At 37.7% G+C, this 10,918-nt stretch overlaps 1 non-coding gene across 1 annotated transcript; it reads left to right on the top strand.

Moving 5' to 3' along the window:
• The first annotated feature begins 9,017 nt into the window (after positions 1-9,017).
• On the top strand, positions 9,018-9,181 carry LOC142443820 (U1 spliceosomal RNA). Its single transcript, XR_012783566.1, has one exon. It is a non-coding gene; the product is annotated as a U1 spliceosomal RNA (small nuclear RNA).
• Positions 9,182-10,918: the final 1,737 nt, after the last annotated feature.

Raw genomic sequence — 10,918 nt, 5'->3', positions numbered from 1 at the left:
TGATACAGTGACTGTGTATTCTTTCTAACTTCTTTGGATATTTACTGTATCATTAAATATTTTTCCCATAAAATCTTTCATAATTGCAACTCGAGGCTTGAATTTTTGTAGTTTAAGATATGCTGACTGTGTGAGAATGCAGCATTGGGATTGGAAGAAGGTTTATTAACAACCTGTTATATGCAGATGGCAAATGCTTGCTGAAAGTGAGGAGAACTTGATGCACTTGCTGATGAAGATTAAAGAGTGCACCTTTCAATAAGTGTTACAACTCAATGTAAAGAAGACCAAAACTCTCACACCATGGTTCAGTGGGTCACATCATGATAATGTAGAAAAGATCAAAGTTGTCAACGATTTCATCTTGCTTGGATCCACAAGCAATGCTCATGGAAGCAATAAACAAGGTTTCAAAGATGCATTGCTTTACCTAAATCTTCTGTACACGAACTCTTAAAGAATTGGAAACCAAGGATGTTACTTTAAGGACCAAGATGTGCTTGACCCAAGACATGCTATTTTTCAATGATTTCATATGAAAATATAAGTTTGACAGTGAATAAAAAATACCAAGTAAGAAATGATGCAGTTGAGTTGTGGTGCTGGAGAAGGATTTTTAAAGTACTGTGGAGTACTAGAGGGCAAAGCAATCCGTCTTGGAGTAAGTGTGGCCATAGGGCTCCACAGAGGCAAGGATGGCAAGACCTTGGCTTACATTCTTTGGATGATCTCACGAAAGACCAGTCCTCGGAGCAGGATATCATGTGTGGTATAGGGGAGAGGCATCGAAACTGAAAAAGGGCCTCAAGGAGATGGATTGACCCAGTGGTGGAAACAATGGGCTCAAGCATAAGAACAATTGTGAGGTTGGAACAGGAGTGGCCAGTGGTTCGTTCTGTTGTTCAATGTGTTACGATGAGTTGGAGCTCACTCAATGACACCCAACAGCAGCAGCAGCAGCAGCAAACTTTAGATTTACACAGTTTACTACAATATTTCACTTTATCTTTTGAAGCAGTCCTTTGAAATGCTCTGTTCAGCTCTTTGACGTCCTTTCTTCCATTTGCCTTAGTTAAACTTTGATTAAGAACAAGTTTCAGAGTCTCTTCTGACATTCACTTTGATTTATTCTTTCTTTTAGTTTTGCTCACCTTTTGCTTTCCACATGAAAGATGTTCTTGGTATCCTCTCATAACTCATTGGATCTTCGGCCATTAGTGTTCAAGGCAGAAAATCTGGGTTTGAGCTGCTCTTTAAGTTCAGTGGCATATACTCAAGGTTGTATTTTCACTTTCGTGGACTTGGTTTATTTTTCTTCATTTTCAATCTGAATTTACACGTGAGCAACGGGTAGTCTGTTCCACAGTCAGTCCTGACCGTTGCTGCTAACATTGGTATTCTCCACCTTCCCGTCTCACGTATGTACTCAATTCCGTTTCAGTGTATTCCATCTGGAGCATTCCACACATGTATCAGCAATTTTTATGTTGTTGAAAAAAGGCATTTGCAAGGAAAAAGTCATTGGTCTTTCAAAATTCAATCATGTGATCTCCAGCTTTATTTCTATCACTAAGAACATATTGCCTAACTACTTCATTTATAATTCTTACATTCTAATCACCAGTTATCATCTATGCATCTTGATTGCATGTTTGATGAATTTCAGACTGAAGACATTGGTAGAATTATCGTATTTCTGTATTACTAATGTTAGGTTTAGCCTATACATGTGAGTAATTGTTGTATTGACTAGATTCCCTTGTATGCGGATAGAAAGCCTATCAAAGACAACAGATTGAAATGTATTTGACTCTGAATTGATCCCATTCCTCTTGAATCTGTCATTCCTTGTATAGTGAACCATATTATTTTCTGATTCAAAATGGTCATTATCAATTCATTCCAGTTCTCTATCACCTCAGACATCACTCGTGGTGCATCCCATTTAAATTTTGACAACTTCCGATTTTCCTATATTCATACTTAATATGTTCCAAGTGACAACTACTAATTGATGTTTGCAGCTCTTTCTTCTCATGTTCTCAAACTATAGACAGCCTTGAGAAGAATGGGAATTACCAAACACCTACTTTTGCTGATGTGGAATCTACATATGGTTCAAGGGGCAGTGAGGCAAACAGAACAGGGGGATGTTGTGTGGACTGAAATTAGGAAAGGTGTGTGTCAGGGTTGGATCCTCTCACCATAAGTATTCAGTATTCATAAGTATGCTAATGAAAAGCACAGAAGCTGGAGTGTATGGAAGAAAAGAATGCAGCATCAGGATTGGAGGAGGGCTCATCAACAACCTCCAATGTGCAGATGACAGAACCTTGATTACTGAAAGTGAAGAGGCCTTTAACCATTTCTGATGAAGATCAAGGATTGCAACCTTTGGTATGAATTACTATAAATTTACAATAAATGTAGAGACCCAAAATCCTCACACCTGGAAAAGTAGGTAACCTCACAACACATGGGAAAAGATTGAATTGCCAAAGATTTCATCTTGCTTGGAACCACATATCGCTCATGGAAGCATCAGTCAAGAGGTAAAAGGACACATTGACGAGGCCTCTGTAAAGTATTGAGAAACAAAGAAGTTACTTGAGGACTAGGGCGCGTCTGACCCAATCCATAGTGTTGTCAATCATCTCATATGTCTGGACCTTGAATGAGTGATTTCAAAGATGAATGAATGCATTTAAGCTATGGTGCTGGTGAAGAACAGTGAAAGTACTATCTCACTGTCATTGAGTTAATGCTGACTCATAGTGACCCCCTGTGGGTTTTCTGAGACTGTTTACAGGGGTAGAAAGCTCAGAATATTGAGAGTACTATGGATTACCAAAATAACAAACAAATTAGTCTTGGAAGAAGTACAACCAAATGTCTGCTTCGAGGCAAGGACATAATCTCCTTAGTCAGGACATCTGTCCACTTTGGACATATCGTCAGGAGAGAAGTTTTGCAGAGAAGAAGGGCTGTGTAAAGGAGGAACATCCTTGACAAGATGGCTACAATAATGGTCTCAAACATAAGAAAAACGGTGATGGTGGCAACGGCTGAGCTGTGTTTCCTTTGTTCTATATAGGATCCCTATGAGTTTGAATTGATTAACAGCACCTAACAATAGCACTGTCTATGACAATAGGATGTGGAAATCAGTTACAGGTGGTCCCTTTTCACAATAATCTAAGTATTAGCAGATGAAAGTGTCCCCAAGCCATTCATTGTATAGATAACAATTCAAAGGGGGCATATATTTTACCAAGATATTGAACCAAGATTAGAAATACATGTAATTGTTGCAAGGAATTTTCATCCTAGAATTTAATAAACTTCCTCGGCAATTTCTGCATACATGCAAAGTTATTTAGAAGCAGAAACTTCATACCCAATCTAAAATTTACCACACTTAGCAAATAAAAACAGATATTCTCATGCAAATAAATAAAAACTCACTCCTATTGAGTGGATGCCCACTTCTAGTGACCCTGTAGAACATGGTAAAACTTCCCTTTGGAGTTTCTGAGACTATAGCTGTTTATAGGGGTCAAAACCATCCCCTTTCTCCTGGTGGTTTTGAACTGCTGACCTTGAAGCAGGCCATCCAATGTATAACAATTATGCTACCAGGGATCCTATTAAATTTTAATTTCAGCATACAAACTCATAGGGAGACTTCAATAAATTTGTGGGAAAATTGAATGAATAGATCATGGAATTTTTCCATTAGTTTTGATAGCATGTATATATATATTTATATATAATATTATAGGACATGCTTATGCTATAACTCTTATGATGTTTGTTTGGAATCCAAATTGAGTAGGAATCCATTATTATTATTATTAATATTATTATTACAACCTACCAAGCAATGGCATCTCCTGTCACATTTATCTCTCAAGACAATGATTAGATTTATTACCTGCTCATACTTGAAAAGTAGTCATTCCTTTTATAGTGCATGCTTTGGCTGAAACTGTCTCAGGGTGATCTTTTTTCTGTGTGGGGGACAGTTTCCTTCTATTTCTGCTGTCTTGATATAATCACTAAAGATTCTCTTTTACTTTAAGAAGTGTCAGTGATCAATTATATAGGGTCACTCACAACCTTATCAGCAAGTAAATGTTCCATCACACTCTAATCTCCAGAAACTGATGTTAGACTAAATCTTATTTAACTTCCAAATAACATAAGGCCACACCAGGCGGTTTAAGCTATACACACAAATACATACACACACATAATACAAAGAGACACCTCAACAGCCATTATTAGTCTCAGTAAATTTCTCTGATTGTAATCATGGGAAAAGAGAAATAGAGGACTGAGCAAATATTTGCAGAGTTCAGTAAATATGAGCCATTAATACAGATAATTCATGTGAAATATATGCAAATATCATTTATTTGAACGTATTTAAGTAATTTACACTTTCCCACCTTTGTAAATTCAAAGTGACGAGATGTGTGTGTGTGTGTTTGTATACTATAGCTACCATTGATTAGATGATATTTTTAGAGCATTTGTGCAGACATAGAATAATTTTCTTTACATTGCCTCTGGTTACCATTCCCATTTTACTTCTACAAATACAATTCTTCTTGAGCATTAAAATATTCAGTCAAAGAATAAGGTTGTAATTTTTCTGCTGCGAAATGTCACGGAATTTGACTGGTTGGTTTTTCCCCTTTGATGAATCCATGCTTTGTGTTCTGTGTCTCGATGTACGTGTGGTCTTTAAGGGTAGCTTTAGAAACACAATAGCAACAAACCCCAAGGGACTTTGCAAGTCAAAGTCATTCTTATCCAATCTTTCATAAAGTATCTCATAAAGCAGACACAGTTCTCACAGCAAACCCAAACAACTCTCTTTCAGTGTAGTAAAGATGGTCAAGTGCTATTATTAGTTAGCCTGATTTTTGTTAGCATAAGTCATTTTCATATAAACCAAAGTATAACAATGAGGGAAAAAGTCGCAATAAGAATTGATACTGTACGTATTAGCATTCATTTCTAATTTTAAATTTAACTTCATTATAATAACATTATTAAAAACTTACTGGAGTAAAGCAAATACCTCTTTGTATTTCTTTTATGTTAACTCAACCAAATACATAAATGTAATGCATTATTATATCTTAGCAAGCATTAATTGGATCTTATTTTTAGATGGCAAAATATTAGTTGTATTATTAAATCTAAATCAAAGGTTTTTTAAAACGTTTAATTTGAAATATTGCTGTTAATTTCATTAGTATTTTAGTGATCTTTAAGGAAAACAGTAAATGGTTTACAAGTATTTGAAAGTAATGGAATTATTTTTAGGATAAAAATGAACATGAAAAATAGCATTATGTCATATTCACTTCATTAGTACAAAGACTACATAAACAAGAAAAGCCAAGTGAACATAAATGATCTGATAAGGAGCAAATACATTTTAATAACCTTACGTTGAACTTTACTTTGTCTCCAGCCAAAGCATCAGTCAGAATTTATAATGGGATTTCAAAGCAAATAGCTGTAAAATGAATCCTTTTGGTTTAGTCCAAAATGAAAATGTGTGTCAGTATTTCTTTGCATATTTGCTTTTGATTAATGGAGTATAGCAAGTATTTTTACTAATAAAAACAGTATTCATATTCAAGAAAGTTGTGCATGAACAAAATCCTATTGCTGCTTTTCTTGCCTCAAATAAAATATTTATACAAATTGAAGTAATTGTATGCATCAAGTGCCCACAAACCATGCCTTCAGGTGAACTTTCGAGTAGTTTGTTGTTTGGGGCCATTGTTGTGAGGTGCCATCAAGGTTGAATGAGTCTTAGCAGCCACCTGTAGAACAGGATGAAACGCCACCTGGCCCTGTACCCGATCTTCCTCTTTCATTCTGCTCATTTCCTATGTGAAGCACGCTGTCTCTCCTGATAACATGCTTAAAGGACAAGAGAAGTCTCGCCATCCTTGACTCTAAGGACCATTCTGCCTGTATGTGAGTCAAGACAGATTTGTTTGTTCATCGATTCTTCTTTAGTCTTCCTTATTCAGTGTCTAACGTTCACATATATAGGAGGCAATCGAGAATACTATGGCTTGGATAAGGTGGACCTTAGTCCTCAACGTGATATCCTGTCTCTTCAACACTTTAAAGAGAGCTTATGTAACAGATGTATCTGGCATGATATATATACTTGATTCTCTAAGCTTTGATTGTGGATCTAAGCAAGAAGTCCTGGACACCTTCAGTCTTTTCTCTATTTATCATAAAGTTACCCAGTATTCCAGTTGTCAGGGTATTTGTTTCCTTTGCATTAATTTGCAATCCATATTAAATATGGTAATTCTTGATTTTCATCAGCAAATGCTTTATTGATTTGGGTCCAGTTCACAGAAACTCTGTACAACAGAACCAGTCTGATGCTTCACAATCTTCCCTTTAAATGCTCTCATTTTTCCCCTCATAAAATGAATCATTTAGCATAGATGATAATTGAGAAAGGAAGAATGAATAGTTTACAAACTGTGAGAAATTCTATGAAACAAGCAAATACCTTTCATTGGTGATGAATGTGACATGGTATTTTTTCCCCCACATCACAAAGTAGCCAGGGAAGGCCTCTGGAGAAGATGCTTCACTTTCTATTGTTCCTTTCTATTTTGTTTTTAAATCATTTTATTGGAGGCTCATACAACTCTTATCACAATCCATACATATGTCCATTGTATGTCAAGCACATCTATTCATTTGTTGCCATCTTCATTCTCAAAACATTTGCTTTCTACTTGAGCCCTTGATATCAGCTCCTCATTTCCCCCCTCCCTCCTCACTCCCTCCTCCCTCATGAACCCTTGATACATTATAAATTATTATTATTTTGTCATATCTTACACTGTCTGAAGTCTCCCTTCACCTACGTTTCTGTTGTCCATCCCCCAAGGAGATTATATGTAGATCCTTGTAATCTGTTCCCCATTTCTACTCCATTTTCCCTCCACCCTCCCAGTATCGCCACTCTCATCACTGGTCCCGAAGGGATCATTTCTCCTTGATTCCCTGTGTTTCAAGATCTTATCTGTACCAGTGTACATGCTCTGGTCTAGCTGGATTTGTAAGGTAGAATTGGGGTCATGTTAGTGGTGGGGAGGCAACATTAAAGAACTAGAGGAAAGTTATTTGTTTCATCTTTGCTATACTGCACCCTGACTGGCTCATCTCCTCCCTGAGACCCTTCTGTAAGGGGATGTCCAGTTGCCTACAGATGGGCTTTGGGTCTCCACTCTGCACTCCCCCTCATACACAGTGATATGATTTTTTTTGTTCTTTGATGCCTGATACCTGATCCCATTGACATCTCTTGATCACACAGGCTGGTGTGCTTCTTCCATGTTGGCTTTGCTGCTTCTCAGCTAGATGGCCACTTGTGTACCTTCAAGCCTTTAAGACCCTAGATAGATGCTATACCTTTTGATAGTGGGCACAAACAGGTTTCTTCACCACATTTGCTTATGCACACATTTTTCTTCAGGATAAAAGAAAGAAGCATGTCAGAAGAGACTCTGAAACTTGTTGCTGAATATAGAGTAGCCTAAATGAATGAAGGAACTGGAGATGTGAAAGAGCTTACAGAAAATCACAAAGGAAGATTGAGAGGACAACATGAAATATTCTAGTGCAATATATAAAGACCTGAAGCGAGAAAACTTCACATGAAGGAAATGCACAGTATTTCTGCAGCTGTGGAAAGGGAAAAACAAAAACTCTCTAAATCCTTGAACTATAAAATTGATGAATTCTGTGGGCAAGATACAAAACAATGGTCAAAACTGAAAAAAAAGGGGGAGGAACACACAACATAAGAGTCACTGAATTAACCAGGAGGTGACGTATGCTCAATAAACAGTCACAACTAAGGAAGACGTTTAAACATAACTGAAGGCATTGACAAAAAAATAAAGATCCAGAAAATGATAAAATACTGATTAAAATAAAGGATCAGGTATAAGGCATCATCAGAACAAAAAAATCTTACCATAGTGAATGAGGCAGGGAGTGCAGAGTGGAGACCCAAAGCCCATTTGTCAGCCACTGGAGATCCTCTTGCAGAGGGGACTAGGGGAGGAGACAAGCCAGTCAAGGTGCAATGTAGCACCGATGAAAAATACAACTTTCCTCTAGTTCCTAAATGCTTCCCCCCCCCTTTCCCCCTCCACTATCATGAGTCAAATTCTACCTGGCAAGTCTGGCTAGACCAGCGGATATACACTGGTACAGATAGGAACTGGAAACACAGGGAATCTAGGGCCGATGATACCTTCAGGACCAGTGGTGTGAGGGGCGATACTGGGAGGGTAGGAGGGTGGGTTGGAAAGGGGGAACTGATTACAAGAATCTACATGTGACCTCCTCCCTGGGGGATGGACAACTGAAAAGTGGGTGAAGGGAGACGTTGGACAAGGCAAGATATGACAAAATAATAATTTATAAATTATCGAGGGCTCATGAGGGAGGGAGAGTGGGGAAGGAGGGGAAAAATGAGGACCTGATGCCAAGGGCTTAAGTGGAGAGCAAATGTTTGAGAATAATGAGGGCAATGAATGTACAGGTGTGCTTTACACAATTGATGTATGTATGGATTGTGATAAGAGTTGTATGAGCCCCTAATAAAATGATTAAAAAAATATTTCAGCAAATGAATGCGATGCTGGAACATCTACCTGCTTAACCAATGGAAGAATATCCCTATTTGTGCCCATTCTGAAGAAACATGATCCAAGTGAATGTGGCCATTATCAAACAATATCAGTGATTTCACATGCAATTAAAATGTGCTGGAGGTAGTTTGAAATTTGTTGCAGCAGGATGTCAACCAGAAATTGAAGCTGGGTTCAGAAGAGGACTAGCAATGAGGGATGTTATTGCTGATAACAGATTGATTTTGGCTGAGAGCAGAATATCAACTAGGTGTTTAATATGTTTTATTGACTACACAAATTCATTTGATTCTACTACTTACCTCGCAAGGGAGATACCATGATCACGATGGTGGATTTCCCAAGGCGAGGCTCATTCATTGCACTCCGGGTGTGCTGATCCCTGCGATTTCCCCAAATGTGGGAAACTCGACCGCGTAATTTGTGGTAGTGAGAGGTTGCGTTCGCGCTATCCCCTGAAAACAAAACAAAACAAAAATAAGTGCATTTGATTCTATGGATCACAACAAATTATGGATAACATTTATAACAAGGGAAACCCGAGAATACTTTTTTGAACTTATGGAAACTGCTCATGGAGCAGGAAGCAGTATTTGGAATACGAGGTGATACTATGTCAATTAAAAGCAGGATAAGTTTGCATCAGAGTGGGATCCTCTCATTACACTCTATTTATTAAATATGTATGTTAAGGAAATAATCGAGACTCACTATATGAAGGAGAATGTATCATTAGTATCAGAGGAAGCCTCATTAACAAAGTATGACATGCAAATGTAACAACCTTGTTTGTCAAAACTCAAGAGAACTTGAAGTATTTACTGATGATCAAAAACTACAGCTTTCTGTATGGAATGTACCTTAAAAAAAGAGAATAAGAAATCCTCACAACTGGGCTAATAAGAAAAATGACAAATGCAGAAAAATAGAATATTCCCAAATTTTCATTTTACTTTGATGAACTATGAATGATTAGGTCACATGCATGTAGATCCTTGAAATTTGTTCCCCCTGGAGGGAGGCTGTAAAATAAGGAGCTGATTTCAAAGACTAAAGTAGAAAGCAAATATTTTGAGAATGATGATGACAACAAATGTACAAATGTGCTTGACACAATGGATGCATGTGTAGATTGTTATAAGAGTTGTACAAGACACCAATAAAATTATTTTTTTTAAAAGTATCTACATGTCACCTCTTCCCTGGGGGACATACAATAGAAAAGTGGGTGAAGGGAGACGTGGGACAGAGAAAGATATGATGAAATAATAATTTATAAATCATCAAGGGTCATGAGGGAAGGGGAAGTGGGGAGGGAGGTGAAAAAATGGGGATCTGATGCCAGGGGCTTGGGTAGAAAGCAAATGTTTTGAGAACGATGAGGGCAATAAATATACAAATGTGCTTGACACAATGGATGTATATATGAATTGTGATAAGAGTTGTATGAGCCCCTAAAAATGATTTAAAAAAAGAAAATATAGCACATTGAAGACTAAGGTACTATGGTTTTTTACTGCCTCACATGCTTTTGAAAAGTGGACAATGAATAAGGAAGACTGATGAACAAATTAATTTGATTTATGGTGCTGGCAAAGAATATTGAATATACCATTGACTAACAAAAATATTTTGGGATGAGTCTGAGTGTAGCCAGCTGGAACGGTTCTTAGAAGAGGATGGAGAGACTTGCGTCATGTGCTTTGGATATGTTATCAGAAGAGAGAAGTCCCTGGAGAAAAGCATTATGTTTGGTAAAGTAGAGGGTCCGAGAAAAAGAAAAAGATGCTGAGCAGGGATATCGTCCTTAAGGCTTGGTGGGCCAGGATGTGCTCCATTCTCTCTCCCTCCCTCTTCAATTACTCCTGTGTGCTCTGATCTGACACGTCGCTCTCCCTGAGCTGTAGCTTCAGTGCTGTCCTCTGAAGTCAATTCTTCTGGGGGCACAGAGGGAAGTCTGCCAGGGTGTGGAAATCTGAAAACACTCCTAAAGGAAAACAAACAGACCTTGAACTATTTGCAGGCTCTTTTTTGTCATTGGGGTTTTTGTTGTTGTTTTGTTTTCTTTTGTTGCTTTGTTTTGCTCTGTCTTGTTTTGGGGGGCATATAATTATCTCTGCAGGTGTATCTAGATAAAATAGGTGGATAAACAATCTGGAGGAGGAAATAACTGAACTGAAGGTTCCAGGGAGGAT

Source organism: Tenrec ecaudatus, chromosome 3, assembly GCF_050624435.1.
Source record: "Tenrec ecaudatus isolate mTenEca1 chromosome 3, mTenEca1.hap1, whole genome shotgun sequence".
Classification (NCBI taxonomy): domain Eukaryota; kingdom Metazoa; phylum Chordata; class Mammalia; order Afrosoricida; family Tenrecidae; genus Tenrec; species Tenrec ecaudatus.
The sequence above is the reverse complement of the archived record's forward strand: the minus strand, read 5'-3'. Positions and strand labels throughout refer to the sequence as shown.